Below are 18,343 nucleotides of genomic sequence, written 5' to 3' on the forward strand. Positions count from 1 at the left end.
AGAGTGGGAGAAAGAAAATGAAAGAAATCGTAGACAAAATTTAGAAAGTCAGATGAAATGTTTGTTATTTTATTTCCTAAACATTGTGTGCTGTGTATGGACGAGTGTGTCGAGGATAGAATTTGTTATTGTGCATTTGGAATAGTATTGACGTGTCATTTTGAGCTGGTGAAACCCTCCCAAGAAGTTGCTTGAGTCTGTTTGACTTGACTGCCGTGAGTGCTGTGATGGCCGAGTGGTTAAGGCGTTGGACTCGAAATCCAATGGGATATTCCCGCGCAGGTTCGAATCCTGTTCACAGCGTCTTACTTTTAGTTTTGCTATTTAACTAAAGCTGACTTTCTACAAGATAGTTCCTTTACTAGTGAGGGGATATGGGAGAGCTGTGATGGCCGAGTGGTTAAGGCGTTGGACTTGAAATCCAATGGGTTATTCCCGCGCAGGTTCGAATCCTGTTCACAGCGTATCTTTTTGCATGTTGTGTGATTAACGTCTTTCTTTTGGCATCTCGTTTGAAAGGCCACTGGTGAATACTGTTGGATGACACAAAATATGACAAAAGACTGGCCCGAGTAGAAAGTAGACAGCTCAACTGTAGAGTGGGAGAAAGAAAATGAAAGAAATCGTAGACAAAATTTAGAAAGTCAGATGAAATGTTTGTTATTTTATTTCCTAAACATTGTGTGCTGTGTATGGACGAGTGTGTCGAGGATAGAATTTGTTATTGTGCATTTGGAATAGTATTGATGTGTCATTTTGAGCTGGTGAAACCCTCCCAAGAAGTTGCTTGATTCTGTTTGACTTGACTGCCGTGAGTGCTGTGATGGGCGAGTGGTTAAGGCGTTGGACTCGAAATCCAATGGGATATTCCCGCGCAGGTTCGAATCCTGTTCACATCGTCTTACTTTTAGTTTTGCTATTTAACTAAAGCTGACTTTCTACAAGATAGTTCCTTTACTAGTGAGGGGATATGGGAGAGCTGTGATGGCCGAGTGGTTAAGGCGTTGGACTTGAAATCCAATGGGTTATTCCCGCGCAGGTTCGAATCCTGTTCACAGCGTATCTTTTTGCATGTTGTGTGATTAACGTCTTTCTTTTGGCATCTCGTTTGAAAGGCCACTGGTGAATACTGTTGGATGACACAAAATATGACAAAAGACTGGCCCGAGTAGAAAGTAGACAGCTCAACTGTAGAGTGGGAGAAAGAAAATGAAAGAAATCGTAGACAAAATTTAGAAAGTCAGATGAAATGTTTGTTATTTTATTTCCTAAACATTGTGTGCTGTGTATGGACGAGTGTGTCGAGGATAGAATTTGTTATTGTGCATTTGGAATAGTATTGATGTGTCATTTTGAGCTGGTGAAACCCTCCCAAGAAGTTGCTTGATTCTGTTTGACTTGACTGTCGTGAGTGCTGTGATGGCCGAGTGGTTAAGGCGTTGGACTCGAAATCCAATGGGATATTCCCGCGCAGGTTCGAATCCTGTTCACAGCGTCTTACTTTTAGTTTTGCTATTTAACTAAAGCTGACTTTCTACAAGATAGTTCCTTTACTAGTGAGGGGATATGGGAGAGCTGTGATGGCCGAGTGGTTAAGGCGTTGGACTTGAAATCCAATGGGTTATTCCCGCGCAGGTTCGAATCCTGTTCACAGCGTATATTTTTGCATGTTGTGTGATTAACGTCTTTCTTTTGGCATCTCGTTTGAAAGGCCACTGGTGAATACTGTTGGATGACACGAAATATGACAAAAGACTGGCCCGAGTAGAAAAAAGACAGCTGAACTGTAGAGTGGGAGAAAGGAAATGAAAGAAATCGTAGACAAAATTTAGAAAGTCAGATGAAATGTTTGTTATTTTATTTCCTAAACATTGTGTGCTGTGTATGGACGAGTGTGTCGAGGATAGAATTTGTTATTGTGCATTTGGAATAGTATTGACGTGTCATTTTGAGCTGGTGAAACCCTCCCAAGAAGTTGCTTGAGTCTGTTTGACTTGACTGCCGTGAGTGCTGTGATGGCCGAGTGGTTAAGGCGTTGGACTCGAAATCCAATGGGATATTCCCGCGCAGGTTCGAATCCTGTTCACAGCGTCTTACTTTTAGTTTTGCTATTTAACTAAAGCTGACTTTCTACAAGATAGTTCCTTTACTAGTGAGGGGATATGGGAGAGCTGTGATGGCCGAGTGGTTAAGGCGTTGGACTTGAAATCCAATGGGTTATTCCCGCGCAGGTTCGAATCCTGTTCACAGCGTATCTTTTTGCATGTTGTGTGATTAACGTCTTTCTTTTGGCATCTCGTTTGAAAGGCCACTGGTGAATACTGTTGGATGACACAAAATATGACAAAAGACTGGCCCGAGTAGAAAGTAGACAGTTCAACTGTAGAGTGGGAGAAAGGAAATGAAAGAAATCGTAGACAAAATTTAGAAAGTCAGATGAAATGTTTGTTATTTTATTTCCTAAACATTGTGTGCTGTGTATGGACGAGTGTGTCGAGGATAGAATTTGTTATTGTGCATTTGGAATAGTATTGATGTGTCATTTTGAGCTGGTGAAACCCTCCCAAGAAGTTGCTTGATTCTGTTTGACTTGACTGCCGTGAGTGCTGTGATGGCCGAGTGGTTAAGGCGTTGGACTCGAAATCCAATGGGATATTCCCGCGCAGGTTCGAATCCTGTTCACAGCGTCTTACTTTTAGTTTTGCTATTTAACTAAAGCTGACTTTCTACAAGATAGTTCCTTTACTAGTGAGGGGATATGGGAGAGCTGTGATGGCCGAGTGGTTAAGGCGTTGGACTTGAAATCCAATGGGTTATTCCCGCGCAGGTTCGAATCCTGTTCACAGCGTATCTTTTTGCATGTTGTGTGATTAACGTCTTTCTTTTGGCATCTCGTTTGAAAGGCCACTGGTGAATACTGTTGGATGACACAAAATATGACAAAAGACTGGCCCGAGTAGAAAGTAGACAGCTCAACTGTAGAGTGGGAGAAAGAAAATGAAAGAAATCGTAGACAAAATTTAGAAAGTCAGATGAAATGTTTGTTATTTTATTTCCTAAACATTGTGTGCTGTGTATGGACGAGTGTGTCGAGGATAGAATTTGTTATTGTGCATTTGGAATAGTATTGATGTGTCATTTTGAGCTGGTGAAACCCTCCCAAGAAGTTGCTTGATTCTGTTTGACTTGACTGTCGTGAGTGCTGTGATGGCCGAGTGGTTAAGGCGTTGGACTCGAAATCCAATGGGATATTCCCGCGCAGGTTCGAATCCTGTTCACAGCGTCTTACTTTTAGTTTTGCTATTTAACTAAAGCTGACTTTCTACAAGATAGTTCCTTTACTAGTGAGGGGATATGGGAGAGCTGTGATGGCCGAGTGGTTAAGGCGTTGGACTTGAAATCCAATGGGTTATTCCCGCGCAGGTTCGAATCCTGTTCACAGCGTATCTTTTTGCATGTTGTGTGATTAACGTCTTTCTTTTGGCATCTCGTTTGAAAGGCCACTGGTGAATACTGTTGGATGACACGAAGTATGACAAAAGACTGGCCCGAGTAGAAAAAAGACAGCTGAACTGTAGAGTGGGAGAAAGAAAATGAAAGAAATCGTAGACAAAATTTAGAAAGTCAGATGAAATGTTTGTTATTTTATTTCCTAAACATTGTGTGCTGTGTGTGGACGAGTGTGTCGAGGATAGAATTTGTTATTGTGCATTTGGAATAGTATTGATGTGTCATTTTGAGCTGGTGAAACCCTCCCAAGAAGTTGCTTGATTCTGTTTGACTTGACTGTCGTGAGTGCTGTGATGGCCGAGTGGTTAAGGCGTTGGACTCGAAATCCAATGGGATATTCCCGCGCAGGTTCGAATCCTGTTCACAGCGTCTTACTTTTAGTTTTGCTATTTAACTAAAGCTGACTTTCTACAAGATAGTTCCTTTACTAGTGAGGGGATATGGGAGAGCTGTGATGGCCGAGTGGTTAAGGCGTTGGACTTGAAATCCAATGGGTTATTCCCGCGCAGGTTCGAATCCTGTTCACAGCGTATCTTTTTGCATGTTGTGTGATTAACGTCTTTCTTTTGGCATCTCGTTTGAAAGGCCACTGGTGAATACTGTTGGATGACACGAAGTATGACAAAAGACTGGCCCGAGTAGAAAAAAGACAGCTGAACTGTAGAGTGGGAGAAAGAAAATGAAAGAAATCGTAGACAAAATTTAGAAAGTCAGATGAAATGTTTGTTATTTTATTTCCTAAACATTGTGTGCTGTGTGTGGACGAGTGTGTCGAGGATAGAATTTGTTATTGTGCATTTGGAATAGTATTGATGTGTCATTTTGAGCTGGTGAAACCCTCCCAAGAAGTTGCTTGATTCTGTTTGACTTGACTGTCGTGAGTGCTGTGATGGCCGAGTGGTTAAGGCGTTGGACTCGAAATCCAATGGGATATTCCCGCGCAGGTTCGAATCCTGTTCACAGCGTCTTACTTTTAGTTTTGCTATTTAACTAAAGCTGACTTTCTACAAGATAGTTCCTTTACTAGTGAGGGGATATGGGAGAGCTGTGATGGCCGAGTGGTTAAGGCGTTGGACTTGAAATCCAATGGGTTATTCCCGCGCAGGTTCGAATCCTGTTCACAGCGTATCTTTTTGCATGTTGTGTGATTAACGTCTTTCTTTTGGCATCTCGTTTGAAAGGCCACTGGTGAATACTGTTGGATGACACGAAATATGACAAAAGACTGGCCCGAGTAGAAAAAAGACAGCTGAACTGTAGAGTGGGAGAAAGAAAATGAAAGAAATCGTAGACAAAATTTAGAAAGTCAGATGAAATGTTTGTTATTTTATTTCCTAAACATTGTGTGCTGTGTGTGGACGAGTGTGTCGAGGATAGAATTTGTTATTGTGCATTTGGAATAGTATTGACGTGTCATTTTGAGCTGGTGAAACCCTCCCAAGAAGTTGCTTGAGTCTGTTTGACTTGACTGTCGTGAGTGCTGTGATGGCCGAGTGGTTAAGGCGTTGGACTCGAAATCCAATGGGATATTCCCGCGCTGGTTCGAATCCTGTTCACAGCGTCTTACTTTTAGTTTTGCTATTTAACTAAAGCTGACTTTCTACAAGATAGTTCCTTTACTAGTGAGGGGATATGGGAGAGCTGTGATGGCCGAGTGGTTAAGGTGTTGGACTTGAAATCCAATGGGTTATTCCCGCGCAGGTTCGAATCCTGTTCACAGCGTATCTTTTTGCATGTTGTGTGATTAACGTCTTTCTTTTGGCATCTCGTTTGAAAGGCCACTGGTGAATACTGTTGGATGACACAAAATATGACAAAAGACTGGCCCGAGTAGAAAGTAGACAGCTCAACTGTAGAGTGGGAGAAAGAAAATGAAAGAAATCGTAGACAAAATTTAGAAAGTCAGATGAAATGTTTGTTATTTTATTTCCTAAACATTGTGTGCTGTGTATGGACGAGTGTGTCGAGGATAGAATTTGTTATTGTGCATTTGGAATAGTATTGACGTGTCATTTTGAGCTGGTGAAACCCTCCCAAGAAGTTGCTTGAGTCTGTTTGACTTGACTGCTGTGAGTGCTGTGATGGCCGAGTGGTTAAGGCGTTGGACTCGAAATCCAATGGGATATTCCCGCGCAGGTTCGAATTCTGTTCACAGCGTCTTACTTTTAGTTTTGCTATTTAACTAAAGCTGACTTTCTACAAGATAGTTCCTTTACTAGTGAGGGGATATGGGAGAGCTGTGATGGCCGAGTGGTTAAGGCGTTGGACTTGAAATCCAATGGGTTATTCCCGCGCAGGTTCGAATCCTGTTCACAGCGTATCTTTTTGCATGTTGTGTGATTAACGTCTTTCTTTTGGCATCTCGTTTGAAAGGCCACTGGTGAATACTGTTGGATGACACAAAATATGACAAAAGACTGGCCCGAGTAGAAAGTAGACAGCTCAACTGTAGAGTGGGAGAAAGAAAATGAAAGAAATCGTAGACAAAATTTAGAAAGTCAGATGAAATGTTTGTTATTTTATTTCCTAAACATTGTGTGCTGTGTATGGACGAGTGTGTCGAGGATAGAATTTGTTATTGTGCATTTGGAATAGTATTGATGTGTCATTTTGAGCTGGTGAAACCCTCCCAAGAAGTTGCTTGATTCTGTTTGACTTGACTGTCGTGAGTGCTGTGATGGCCGAGTGGTTAAGGCGTTGGACTCGAAATCCAATGGGATATTCCCGCGCAGGTTCGAATCCTGTTCACAGCGTCTTACTTTTAGTTTTGCTATTTAACTAAAGCTGACTTTCTACAAGATAGTTCCTTTACTAGTGAGGGGATATGGGAGAGCTGTGATGGCCGAGTGGTTAAGGCGTTGGACTTGAAATCCAATGGGTTATTCCCGCGCAGGTTCGAATCCTGTTCACAGCGTATCTTTTTGCATGTTGTGTGATTAACGTCTTTCTTTTGGCATCTCGTTTGAAAGGCCACTGGTGAATACTGTTGGATGACACGAAATATGACAAAAGACTGGCCCGAGTAGAAAAAAGACAGCTGAACTGTAGAGTGGGAGAAAGAAAATGAAAGAAATCGTAGACAAAATTTAGAAAGTCAGATGAAATGTTTGTTATTTTATTTCCTAAACATTGTGTGCTGTGTGTGGACGAGTGTGTCGAGGATAGAATTTGTTATTGTGCATTTGGAATAGTATTGACGTGTCATTTTGAGCTGGTGAAACCCTCCCAAGAAGTTGCTTGAGTCTGTTTGACTTGACTGTCGTGAGTGCTGTGATGGCCGAGTGGTTAAGGCGTTGGACTCGAAATCCAATGGGATATTCCCGCGCAGGTTCGAATCCTGTTCACAGCGTCTTACTTTTAGTTTTGCTATTTAACTAAAGCTGACTTTCTACAAGATAGTTCCTTTACTAGTGAGGGGATATGGGAGAGCTGTGATGGCCGAGTGGTTAAGTCGTTGGACTTGAAATTCAATGGGTTATTCCCGCGCAGGTTCGAATCCTGTTCACAGCGTATCTTTTTGCATGTTGTGTGATTAACGTCTTTCTTTTGGCATCTCGTTTGAAAGGCCACTGGTGAATACTGTTGGATGACACAAAATATGACAAAAGACTGGCCCGAGTAGAAAGTAGACAGCTGAACTGTAGAGTGGGAGAAAGAAAATGAAAGAAATCGTAGACAAAATTTAGAAAGTCAGATGAAATGTTTGTTATTTTATTTCCTAAACATTGTGTGCTGTGTGTGGACGAGTGTGTCGAGGATAGAATTTGTTATTGTGCATTTGGAATAGTATTGACGTGTCATTTTGAGCTGGTGAAACCCTCCCAAGAAGTTGCTTGAGTCTGTTTGACTTGACTGTCGTGAGTGCTGTGATGGCCGAGTGGTTAAGGCGTTGGACTCGAAATCCAATGGGATATTCCCGCGCAGGTTCGAATCCTGTTCACAGCGTCTTACTTTTAGTTTTGCTATTTAACTAAAGCTGACTTTCTACAAGATAGTTCCTTTACTAGTGAGGGGATATGGGAGAGCTGTGATGGCCGAGTGGTTAAGGCGTTGGACTTGAAATTCAATGGGTTATTCCCGCGCAGGTTCGAATCCTGTTCACAGCGTATCTTTTTGCATGTTGTGTGATTAACGTCTTTCTTTTGGCATCTCGTTTGAAAGGCCACTGGTGAATACTGTTGGATGACACAAAATATGACAAAAGACTGGCCCGAGTAGAAAGTAGACAGCTGAACTGTAGAGTGGGAGAAAGAAAATGAAAGAAATCGTAGACAAAATTTAGAAAGTCAGATGAAATGTTTGTTATTTTATTTCCTAAACATTGTGTGCTGTGTATGGACGAGTGTGTCGAGGATAGAATTTGTTATTGTGCATTTGGAATAGTATTGACGTGTCATTTTGAGCTGGTGAAACCCTCCCAAGAAGTTGCTTGAGTCTGTTTGACTTGACTGCTGTGAGTGCTGTGATGGCCGAGTGGTTAAGGCGTTGGACTCGAAATCCAATGGGATATTCCCGCGCAGGTTCGAATTCTGTTCACAGCGTCTTACTTTTAGTTTTGCTATTTAACTAAAGCTGACTTTCTACAAGATAGTTCCTTTACTAGTGAGGGGATATGGGAGAGCTGTGATGGCCGAGTGGTTAAGGCGTTGGACTTGAAATCCAATGGGTTATTCCCGCGCAGGTTCGAATCCTGTTCACAGCGTATCTTTTTGCATGTTGTGTGATTAACGTCTTTCTTTTGGCATCTCGTTTGAAAGGCCACTGGTGAATACTGTTGGATGACACAAAATATGACAAAAGACTGGCCCGAGTAGAAAGTAGACAGCTGAACTGTAGAGTGGGAGAAAGAAAATGAAAGAAATCGTAGACAAAATTTAGAAAGTCAGATGAAATGTTTGTTATTTTATTTCCTAAACATTGTGTGCTGTGTATGGACGAGTGTGTCGAGGATAGAATTTGTTATTGTGCATTTGGAATAGTATTGACGTGTCATTTTGAGCTGGTGAAACCCTCCCAAGAAGTTGCTTGATTCTGTTTGACTTGACTGTCGTGAGTGCTGTGATGGCCGAGTGGTTAAGGCGTTGGACTCGAAATCCAATGGGATATTCCCGCGCAGGTTCGAATCCTGTTCACAGCGTCTTACTTTTAGTTTTGCTATTTAACTAAAGCTGACTTTCTACAAGATAGTTCCTTTACTAGTGAGGGGATATGGGAGAGCTGTGATGGCCGAGTGGTTAAGGCGTTGGACTTGAAATCCAATGGGTTATTCCCGCGCAGGTTCGAATCCTGTTCACAGCGTATCTTTTTGCATGTTGTGTGATTAACGTCTTTCTTTTGGCATCTCGTTTGAAAGGCCACTGGTGAATACTGTTGGATGACACAAAATATGACAAAAGACTGGCCCGAGTAGAAAGTAGACAGCTGAACTGTAGAGTGGGAGAAAGAAAATGAAAGAAATCGTAGACAAAATTTAGAAAGTCAGATGAAATGTTTGTTATTTTATTTCCTAAACATTGTGTGCTGTGTATGGACGAGTGTGTCGAGGATAGAATTTGTTATTGTGCATTTGGAATAGAATTGACGTGTCATTTTGAGCTGGTGAAACCCTCCCAAGAAGTTGCTTGATTCTGTTTGACTTGACTGTCGTGAGTGCTGTGATGGCCGAGTGGTTAAGGCGTTGGACTCGAAATCCAATGGGATATTCCCGCGCAGGTTCGAATCCTGTTCACAGCGTCTTACTTTTAGTTTTGCTATTTAACTAAAGCTGACTTTCTACAAGATAGTTCCTTTACTAGTGAGGGGATATGGGAGAGCTGTGATGGCCGAGTGGTTAAGGCGTTGGACTTGAAATTCAATGGGTTATTCCCGCGCAGGTTCGAATCCTGTTCACAGCGTATCTTTTTGCATGTTGTGTGATTAACGTCTTTCTTTTGGCATCTCGTTTGAAAGGCCACTGGTGAATACTGTTGGATGACACAAAATATGACAAAAGACTGGCCCGAGTAGAAAGTAGACAGCTGAACTGTAGAGTGGGAGAAAGAAAATGAAAGAAATCGTAGACAAAATTTAGAAAGTCAGATGAAATGTTTGTTATTTTATTTCCTAAACATTGTGTGCTGTGTATGGACGAGTGTGTCGAGGATAGAATTTGTTATTGTGCATTTGGAATAGTATTGACGTGTCATTTTGAGCTGGTGAAACCCTCCCAAGAAGTTGCTTGATTCTGTTTGACTTGACTGTCGTGAGTGCTGTGATGGCCGAGTGGTTAAGGCGTTGGACTCGAAATCCAATGGGATATTCCCGCGCAGGTTCGAATCCTGTTCACAGCGTCTTACTTTTAGTTTTGCTATTTAACTAAAGCTGACTTTCTACAAGATAGTTCCTTTACTAGTGAGGGGATATGGGAGAGCTGTGATGGCCGAGTGGTTAAGGCGTTGGACTTGAAATCCAATGGGTTATTCCCGCGCAGGTTCGAATCCTGTTCACAGCGTATCTTTTTGCATGTTGTGTGATTAACGTCTTTCTTTTGGCATCTCGTTTGAAAGGCCACTGGTGAATACTGTTGGATGACACAAAATATGACAAAAGACTGGCCCGAGTAGAAAGTAGACAGCTGAACTGTAGAGTGGGAGAAAGAAAATGAAAGAAATCGTAGACAAAATTTAGAAAGTCAGATGAAATGTTTGTTATTTTATTTCCTAAACATTGTGTGCTGTGTATGGACGAGTGTGTCGAGGATAGAATTTGTTATTGTGCATTTGGAATAGTATTGACGTGTCATTTTGAGCTGGTGAAACCCTCCCAAGAAGTTGCTTGATTCTGTTTGACTTGACTGTCGTGAGTGCTGTGATGGCCGAGTGGTTAAGGCGTTGGACTCGAAATCCAATGGGATATTCCCGCGCAGGTTCGAATCCTGTTCACAGCGTCTTACTTTTAGTTTTGCTATTTAACTAAAGCTGACTTTCTACAAGATAGTTCCTTTACTAGTGAGGGGATATGGGAGAGCTGTGATGGCCGAGTGGTTAAGGCGTTGGACTTGAAATTCAATGGGTTATTCCCGCGCAGGTTCGAATCCTGTTCACAGCGTATCTTTTTGCATGTTGTGTGATTAACGTCTTTCTTTTGGCATCTCGTTTGAAAGGCCACTGGTGAATACTGTTGGATGACACAAAATATGACAAAAGACTGGCCCGAGTAGAAAGTAGACAGCTGAACTGTAGAGTGGGAGAAAGAAAATGAAAGAAATCGTAGACAAAATTTAGAAAGTCAGATGAAATGTTTGTTATTTTATTTCCTAAACATTGTGTGCTGTGTATGGACGAGTGTGTCGAGGATAGAATTTGTTATTGTGCATTTGGAATAGTATTGACGTGTCATTTTGAGCTGGTGAAACCCTCCCAAGAAGTTGCTTGATTCTGTTTGACTTGACTGTCGTGAGTGCTGTGATGGCCGAGTGGTTAAGGCGTTGGACTCGAAATCCAATGGGATATTCCCGCGCAGGTTCGAATCCTGTTCACAGCGTCTTACTTTTAGTTTTGCTATTTAACTAAAGCTGACTTTCTACAAGATAGTTCCTTTACTAGTGAGGGGATATGGGAGAGCTGTGATGGCCGAGTGGTTAAGGCGTTGGACTTGAAATCCAATGGGTTATTCCCGCGCAGGTTCGAATCCTGTTCACAGCGTATCTTTTTGCATGTTGTGTGATTAACGTCTTTCTTTTGGCATCTCGTTTGAAAGGCCACTGGTGAATACTGTTGGATGACACAAAATATGACAAAAGACTGGCCCGAGTAGAAAGTAGACAGCTGAACTGTAGAGTGGGAGAAAGAAAATGAAAGAAATCGTAGACAAAATTTAGAAAGTCAGATGAAATGTTTGTTATTTTATTTCCTAAACATTGTGTGCTGTGTATGGACGAGTGTGTCGAGGATAGAATTTGTTATTGTGCATTTGGAATAGTATTGACGTGTCATTTTGAGCTGGTGAAACCCTCCCAAGAAGTTGCTTGAGTCTGTTTGACTTGACTGCTGTCAGTGCTGTGATGGCCGAGTGGTTAAGGCGTTGGACTCGAAATCCAATGGGATATTCCCGCGCAGGTTCGAATTCTGTTCACAGCGTCTTACTTTTAGTTTTGTTATTTAACTAAAGCTGACTTTCTACAAGATAGTTCCTTTACTAGTGAGGGGATATGGGAGAGCTGTGATGGCCGAGTGGTTAAGGCGTTGGACTTGAAATCCAATGGGTTATTCCCGCGCAGGTTCGAATCCTGTTCACAGCGTATCTTTTTGCATGTTGTGTGATTAACGTCTTTCTTTTGGCATCTCGTTTTGAAGTCCACTGGTGAATACTGTTGGATGACACAAAATATGACAAAAGACTGGCCCGAGTAGAAAGTAGACAGCTGAACTGTAGAGTGGGAGAAAGAAAATGAAAGAAATCGTAGACAAAATTTAGAAAGTCAGATGAAATGTTTGTTATTTTATTTCCTAAACATTGTGTGCTGTGTATGGACGAGTGTGTCGAGGATAGAATTTGTTAGTGTGCATTTGGAATAGTATTGACGCGTCATTTTGAGCTGGTGAAACCCTCCCAAGAAGTTGCTTGATTCTGTTTGACTTGACTGTCGTGAGTGCTGTGATGGCCGAGTGGTTAAGGCGTTGGACTCGAAATCCAATGGGATATTCCCGCGCAGGTTCGAATCCTGTTCACAGAGTCTTACTTTTAGTTTTGCTATTTAACTAAAGCTGACTTTCTACAAGATAGTTCCTTTACTAGTGAGGGGATATGGGAGAGCTGTGATGGCCGAGTGGTTAAGGCGTTGGACTTGAAATCCAATGGGTTATTCCCGCGCAGGTTCGAATCCTGTTCACAGCGTATCTTTTTGCATGTTGTGTGGTTAACGTCTTTCTTTTGGCATGTCGTTTGAAAGGCCACTGGTGAATACTGTTGGATGACACAAAATATGACAAAAGACTATTCCGAGTAGAAAGTAGACAGCTGAACTGTAGAGTGGGAGAAAGAAAATGAAAGAAATCGTAGACAAAATTTAGAAAGTCAGATGAAATGTTTGTTATTTTATTTCCTAAACATTGTGTGCTGTGTATGGACGAGTGTGTCGAGGATAGAATTTGTTATTGTGCATTTGGAATAGTATTGATGTGTCATTTTGAGCTGGTGAAACCCTCAAAAAAGAAGTTGCTTGATTCTGTTTGACTTGACTGCCGTGAGTGCTGTGATGGCCGAGTGGTTAAGGCGTTGGACTCGAAATCCAATGGGATATTCCCGCGCAGGTTCGAATTCTGTTCACAGCGTCTTACTTTTAGTTTTGCTATTTAACTAAAGCTGACTTTCTACAAGATAGTTCCTTTACTAGTGAGGGGATATGGGAGAGCTGTGATGGCCGAGTGGTTAAGGCGTTGGACTTGAAATCCAATGGGTTATTCCCGCGCAGGTTCGAATCCTGTTCACAGCGTATCTTTTTGCATGTTGTGTGGTTAACGTCTTTCTTTTGGCATGTCGTTTGAAAGGCCACTGGTGAATACTGTTGGATGACACAAAATATGACAAAAGACTATTCCGAGTAGAAAGTAGACAGCTGAACTGTAGAGTGGGAGAAAGAAAATGAAAGAAATCGTAGACAAAATTTAGAAAGTCAGATGAAATGTTTGTTATTTTATTTCCTAAACATTGTGTGCTGTGTATGGACGAGTGTGTCGAGGATAGAATTTGTTATTGTGCATTTGGAATAGTATTGATGTGTCATTTTGAGCTGGTGAAACCCTCAAAAAAGAAGTTGCTTGATTCTGTTTGACTTGACTGCCGTGAGTGCTGTGATGGCCGAGTGGTTAAGGCGTTGGACTCGAAATCCAATGGGATATTCCCGCGCAGGTTCGAATTCTGTTCACAGCGTCTTACTTTTAGTTTTGCTATTTAACTAAAGCTGACTTTCTACAAGATAGTTCCTTTACTAGTGAGGGGATATGGGAGAGCTGTGATGGCCGAGTGGTTAAGGCGTTGGACTCGAAGTCCAATGGGTTATTCCCGCGCAGGTTCGAATCCTGTTCACAGCGTATCTTTTTGCATGTTGTGTGATTAACGTCTTTCTTTTGGCATCTCGTTTGAAAGGCCACTGGTGAATACTGTTGGATGACACAAAATATGACAAAAGACTGGCCCGAGTAGAAAGTAGACAGCTGAACTGTAGAGTGGGAGAAAGAAAATGAAAGAAATCGTAGACAAAATTTAGAAAGTCAGATGAAATGTTTGTTATTTTATTTCCTAAACATTGTGTGCTGTGTATGGACGAGTGTGTCGAGAATAGAATTTGTTATTGTGCATTTGGAATAGTATTGATGTGTCATTTTGAGCTGGTGAAACCCTCCCAAGAAGTTGCTTGAGTCTGTTTGACTTGACTGCCGTGAGTGCTGTGATGGCCGAGTGGTTATGGCGTTGGACTCGAAATCCAATGGGATATTCCCGCGCAGGTTCGAATCCTGTTCACAGCGTCTTACTTTTAGTTTTGCTATTTAACTAAAGCTGACTTTCTACAAGATAGGTCCTTTACTAGTGAGGGGATATGGGAGAGCTGTGATGGCCGAGTGGTTAAGGCGTTGGACTCGAAATCCAATGGGTTATTCCCGCGCAGGTTCGAATCCTGTTCACAGCGTATCTTTTTGCATGTTGTGTGATTAACGTCTTTCTTTTGGCATCTCCTTTGAAAGGCCACTGGTGAATACTGTTGGATGACACAAAATATGACAAAAGACTGGCCCGAGTAGAAAGTAGACAGCTCAACTGTAGAGTGGGAGAAAGAAAATGAAAAAAATCGTAGACAAAATTTAGAAAGTCAGATGAAATGTTTGTTATTTTATTTCCTAAACATTGTGTGCTGTGTATGGACGAGTGTGTCGAGGATAGAATTTGTTATTGTGCATTTGGAATAGTATTGATGTGTCATTTTGAGCTGGTGAAACCCTCCCAAGAAGTTGCTTGAGTCTGTTTGACTTGACTGCCGTGAGTGCTGTGATGGCCGAGTGGTTAAGGCGTTGGACTTGAAATCCAATGGGTTATTCCCGCGCAGGTTCGAATCCTGTTCACAGCGTATCTTTCTGCATGTTGTGTTATTAACGTCTTTCTTTTGGTATCTCGTTTGAAAGGCCACTGGTGAATACTGTTGGATGACACAAAATATGACAAAAGACTGGCCCGAGTAGAAAGTAGACAGCTGAACTGTAGAGTGGGAGAAAGAAAATGAAAGAAATCGTAGACAAAATTTAGAAAGCCAGATGAAATGTTTGTTATTTTATTTCCTAAACATTGTGTGCTGTGTATGGACGAGTGTGTCGAGGATAGAATTTGTTATTGTGCATTTGGAATAGTATTGATGTGTCATTTTGAGCTGGTGAAACCCTCCCAAGAAGTTGCTTGAGTCTGTTTGACTTGACTGCCGTGAGTGCTGTGATGGCCGAGTGGATAAGGCGTTGGACTCGAAATCCAATGGGATATTTCTGCGCAGGTTCGAATCCTGTTCACAGCGTCTTACTTTTAGTTTTGCTATTTAACTAAAGCTGACTTTCTACAAGATAGTTCCTTTACTAGTGAGGGGATATGGGAGAGCTGTGATGGCCGAGTGGTTAAGGCGTTGGACTCGAAGTCCAATGGGTTATTCCCGCGCAGGTTCGAATCCTGTTCACAGCGTATCTTTTTGCATGTTGTGTGATTAACGTCTTTCTTTTGGCATCTCGTTTGAAAGGCCACTGGTGAATACTGTTGGATGACACAAAATATGACAAAAGACTGGCCCGAGTAGAAAGTAGACAGCTGAACTGTAGAGTGGGAGAAAGAAAATGAAAGAAATCGTAGACAAAATTTAGAAAGTCAGATGAAATGTTTGTTATTTTATTTCCTAAACATTGTGTGCTGTGTATGGACGAGTGTGTCGAGGATAGAATTTGTTATTGTGCATTTGGAATAGTATTGATGTGTCATTTTGAGCTGGTGAAACCCTCCCAAGAAGTTGCTTGAGTCTGTTTGACTTGACTGCCGTGAGTGCTGTGATGGCCGAGTGGTTATGGCGTTGGACTCGAAATCCAATGGGATATTCCCGCGCAGGTTCGAATCCTGTTCACAGCGTCTTACTTTTAGTTTTGCTATTTAACTAAAGCTGACTTTCTACAAGATAGGTCCTTTACTAGTGAGGGGATATGGGAGAGCTGTGATGGCCGAGTGGTTAAGGCGTTGGACTCGAAATCCAATGGGTTATTCCCGCGCAGGTTCGAATCCTGTTCACAGCGTATCTTTTTGCATGTTGTGTGATTAACGTCTTTCTTTTGGCATCTCCTTTGAAAGGCCACTGGTGAATACTGTTGGATGACACAAAATATGACAAAAGACTGGCCCGAGTAGAAAGTAGACAGCTCAACTGTAGAGTGGGAGAAAGAAAATGAAAGAAATCGTAGACAAAATTTAGAAAGTCAGATGAAATGTTTGTTATTTTATTTCCTAAACATTGTGTGCTGTGTATGGACGAGTGTGTCGAGGATAGAATTTGTTATTGTGCATTTGGAATAGTATTGATGTGTCATTTTGAGCTGGTGAAACCCTCCCAAGAAGTTGCTTGAGTCTGTTTGACTTGACTGCCGTGAGTGCTGTGATGGCCGAGTGGTTAAGGCGTTGGACTTGAAATCCAATGGGTTATTCCCGCGCAGGTTCGAATCCTGTTCACAGCGTATCTTTCTGCATGTTGTGTTATTAACGTCTTTCTTTTGGTATCTCGTTTGAAAGGCCACTGGTGAATACTGTTGGATGACACAAAATATGACAAAAGACTGGCCCGAGTAGAAAGTAGACAGCTGAACTGTAGAGTGGGAGAAAGAAAATGAAAGAAATCGTAGACAAAATTTAGAAAGCCAGATGAAATGTTTGTTATTTTATTTCCTAAACATTGTGTGCTGTGTATGGACGAGTGTGTCGAGGATAGAATTTGTTATTGTGCATTTGGAATAGTATTGATGTGTCATTTTGAGCTGGTGAAACCCTCCCAAGAAGTTGCTTGAGTCTGTTTGACTTGACTGCCGTGAGTGCTGTGATGGCCGAGTGGATAAGGCGTTGGACTCGAAATCCAATGGGATATTTCTGCGCAGGTTCGAATCCTGTTCACAGCGTCTTACTTTTAGTTTTGCTATTTAACTAAAGCTGACTTTCTACAAGATAGTTCCTTTACTAGTGAGGGGATATGGGAGAGCTGTGATGGCCGAGTGGTTAAGGCGTTGGACTCGAAGTCCAATGGGTTATTCCCGCGCAGGTTCGAATCCTGTTCACAGCGTATCTTTTTGCATGTTGTGTGATTAACGTCTTTCTTTTGGCATCTCGTTTGAAAGGCCACTGGTGAATACTGTTGGATGACACAAAATATGACAAAAGACTGGCCCGAGTAGAAAGTAGACAGCTGAACTGTAGAGTGGGAGAAAGAAAATGAAAGAAATCGTAGACAAAATTTAGAAAGTCAGATGAAATGTTTGTTATTTTATTTCCTAAACATTGTGTGCTGTGTATGGACGAGTGTGTCGAGGATAGAATTTGTTATTGTGCATTTGGAATAGTATTGATGTGTCATTTTGAGCTGGTGAAACCCTCCCAAGAAGTTGCTTGAGTCTGTTTGACTTGACTGCCGTGAGTGCTGTGATGGCCGAGTGGTTATGGCGTTGGACTCGAAATCCAATGGGATATTCCCGCGCAGGTTCGAATCCTGTTCACAGCGTCTTACTTTTAGTTTTGCTATTTAACTAAAGCTGACTTTCTACAAGATAGGTCCTTTACTAGTGAGGGGATATGGGAGAGCTGTGATGGCCGAGTGGTTAAGGCGTTGGACTCGAAATCCAATGGGTTATTCCCGCGCAGGTTCGAATCCTGTTCACAGCGTATCTTTTTGCATGTTGTGTGATTAACGTCTTTCTTTTGGCATCTCCTTTGAAAGGCCACTGGTGAATACTGTTGGATGACACAAAATATGACAAAAGACTGGCCCGAGTAGAAAGTAGACAGCTGAACTGTAGAGTGGGAGAAAGAAAATGAAAGAAATCGTAGACAAAATTTAGAAAGTCAGATGAAATGTTTGTTATTTTATTTCCTAAACATTGTGTGCTGTGTATGGACGAGTGTGTCGAGGATAGAATTTGTTATTGTGCATTTGGAATAGTATTGATGTGTCATTTTGAGCTGGTGAAACCCTCCCAAGAAGTTGCTTGAGTCTGTTTGACTTGACTGCCGTGAGTGCTGTGATGGCCGAGTGGTTAAGGCGTTGGACTCGAAATCCAATGGGTTATTCCCGCGCAGGTTCGAATCCTGTTCACAGTGTATCTTTTTGCATGTTGTGTGATTAACGTCTTTCTTTTGGTATCTCGTTTGAAAGGCCACTGGTGAATACTGTTGGATGACACAAAATATGACAAAAGACTGGCCCGAGTAGAAAGTAGACAGCTGAACTGTAGAGTGGGAGAAAGAAAATGAAAGAAATCGTAGACAAAATTTAGAAAGCCAGATGAAATGTTTGTTATTTTATTTCCTAAACATTGTGTGCTGTGTATGGACGAGTGTGTCGAGGATAGAATTTGTTATTGTGCATTTGGAATAGTATTGATGTGTCATTTTGAGCTGGTGAAACCCTCCCAAGAAGTTGCTTGAGTCTGTTTGACTTGACTGCCGTGAGTGCTGTGATGGCCGAGTGGATAAGGCGTTGGACTCGAAATCCAATGGGATATTCCCGCGCAGGTTCGAATCCTGTTCACAGCGTCTTACTTTTAGTTTTGCTATTTAACTAAAGCTGACTTTCTAC

General features: G+C 41.9%; 18 non-coding genes across 18 annotated transcripts; all 18 read left to right on the forward strand.

The window, feature by feature from the left end:
* Nucleotides 1–221: 221 nt before the first annotated feature.
* Nucleotides 222–303, forward strand: Trnas-cga (transfer RNA serine (anticodon CGA)). The gene has a single exon. It is a non-coding gene; the product is annotated as a tRNA-Ser (tRNA).
* A 1,110-nt stretch (nucleotides 304–1,413) lies between these two features.
* Trnas-cga (transfer RNA serine (anticodon CGA)) lies at nucleotides 1,414–1,495 on the forward strand. Its single transcript has one exon. It is a non-coding gene; the product is annotated as a tRNA-Ser (tRNA).
* A 514-nt stretch (nucleotides 1,496–2,009) lies between these two features.
* Trnas-cga (transfer RNA serine (anticodon CGA)) lies at nucleotides 2,010–2,091 on the forward strand. Its single transcript has one exon. It is a non-coding gene; the product is annotated as a tRNA-Ser (tRNA).
* A 514-nt stretch (nucleotides 2,092–2,605) lies between these two features.
* Nucleotides 2,606–2,687, forward strand: Trnas-cga (transfer RNA serine (anticodon CGA)). Its single transcript has one exon. It is a non-coding gene; the product is annotated as a tRNA-Ser (tRNA).
* Nucleotides 2,688–3,201: 514 nt separating this feature from the next.
* Nucleotides 3,202–3,283, forward strand: Trnas-cga (transfer RNA serine (anticodon CGA)). Its single transcript has one exon. It is a non-coding gene; the product is annotated as a tRNA-Ser (tRNA).
* Nucleotides 3,284–3,797: 514 nt separating this feature from the next.
* Nucleotides 3,798–3,879, forward strand: Trnas-cga (transfer RNA serine (anticodon CGA)). The gene has a single exon. It is a non-coding gene; the product is annotated as a tRNA-Ser (tRNA).
* A 514-nt stretch (nucleotides 3,880–4,393) lies between these two features.
* On the forward strand, nucleotides 4,394–4,475 carry Trnas-cga (transfer RNA serine (anticodon CGA)). Its single transcript has one exon. It is a non-coding gene; the product is annotated as a tRNA-Ser (tRNA).
* A 1,706-nt stretch (nucleotides 4,476–6,181) lies between these two features.
* On the forward strand, nucleotides 6,182–6,263 carry Trnas-cga (transfer RNA serine (anticodon CGA)). The gene has a single exon. It is a non-coding gene; the product is annotated as a tRNA-Ser (tRNA).
* A 514-nt stretch (nucleotides 6,264–6,777) lies between these two features.
* Nucleotides 6,778–6,859, forward strand: Trnas-cga (transfer RNA serine (anticodon CGA)). The gene has a single exon. It is a non-coding gene; the product is annotated as a tRNA-Ser (tRNA).
* A 514-nt stretch (nucleotides 6,860–7,373) lies between these two features.
* Nucleotides 7,374–7,455, forward strand: Trnas-cga (transfer RNA serine (anticodon CGA)). Its single transcript has one exon. It is a non-coding gene; the product is annotated as a tRNA-Ser (tRNA).
* A 1,110-nt stretch (nucleotides 7,456–8,565) lies between these two features.
* Trnas-cga (transfer RNA serine (anticodon CGA)) lies at nucleotides 8,566–8,647 on the forward strand. The gene has a single exon. It is a non-coding gene; the product is annotated as a tRNA-Ser (tRNA).
* A 514-nt stretch (nucleotides 8,648–9,161) lies between these two features.
* Trnas-cga (transfer RNA serine (anticodon CGA)) lies at nucleotides 9,162–9,243 on the forward strand. The gene has a single exon. It is a non-coding gene; the product is annotated as a tRNA-Ser (tRNA).
* Nucleotides 9,244–9,757: 514 nt separating this feature from the next.
* Trnas-cga (transfer RNA serine (anticodon CGA)) lies at nucleotides 9,758–9,839 on the forward strand. Its single transcript has one exon. It is a non-coding gene; the product is annotated as a tRNA-Ser (tRNA).
* A 514-nt stretch (nucleotides 9,840–10,353) lies between these two features.
* Nucleotides 10,354–10,435, forward strand: Trnas-cga (transfer RNA serine (anticodon CGA)). The gene has a single exon. It is a non-coding gene; the product is annotated as a tRNA-Ser (tRNA).
* A 514-nt stretch (nucleotides 10,436–10,949) lies between these two features.
* Nucleotides 10,950–11,031, forward strand: Trnas-cga (transfer RNA serine (anticodon CGA)). The gene has a single exon. It is a non-coding gene; the product is annotated as a tRNA-Ser (tRNA).
* A 3,063-nt stretch (nucleotides 11,032–14,094) lies between these two features.
* On the forward strand, nucleotides 14,095–14,176 carry Trnas-cga (transfer RNA serine (anticodon CGA)). Its single transcript has one exon. It is a non-coding gene; the product is annotated as a tRNA-Ser (tRNA).
* A 1,545-nt stretch (nucleotides 14,177–15,721) lies between these two features.
* Nucleotides 15,722–15,803, forward strand: Trnas-cga (transfer RNA serine (anticodon CGA)). The gene has a single exon. It is a non-coding gene; the product is annotated as a tRNA-Ser (tRNA).
* Nucleotides 15,804–17,348: 1,545 nt separating this feature from the next.
* Nucleotides 17,349–17,430, forward strand: Trnas-cga (transfer RNA serine (anticodon CGA)). The gene has a single exon. It is a non-coding gene; the product is annotated as a tRNA-Ser (tRNA).
* Nucleotides 17,431–18,343: the final 913 nt, after the last annotated feature.

The sequence above is a fragment of the Haliotis asinina genome, chromosome 5 (genome assembly GCF_037392515.1).
Source record: "Haliotis asinina isolate JCU_RB_2024 chromosome 5, JCU_Hal_asi_v2, whole genome shotgun sequence".
NCBI lineage: Eukaryota > Metazoa > Mollusca > Gastropoda > Lepetellida > Haliotidae > Haliotis > Haliotis asinina.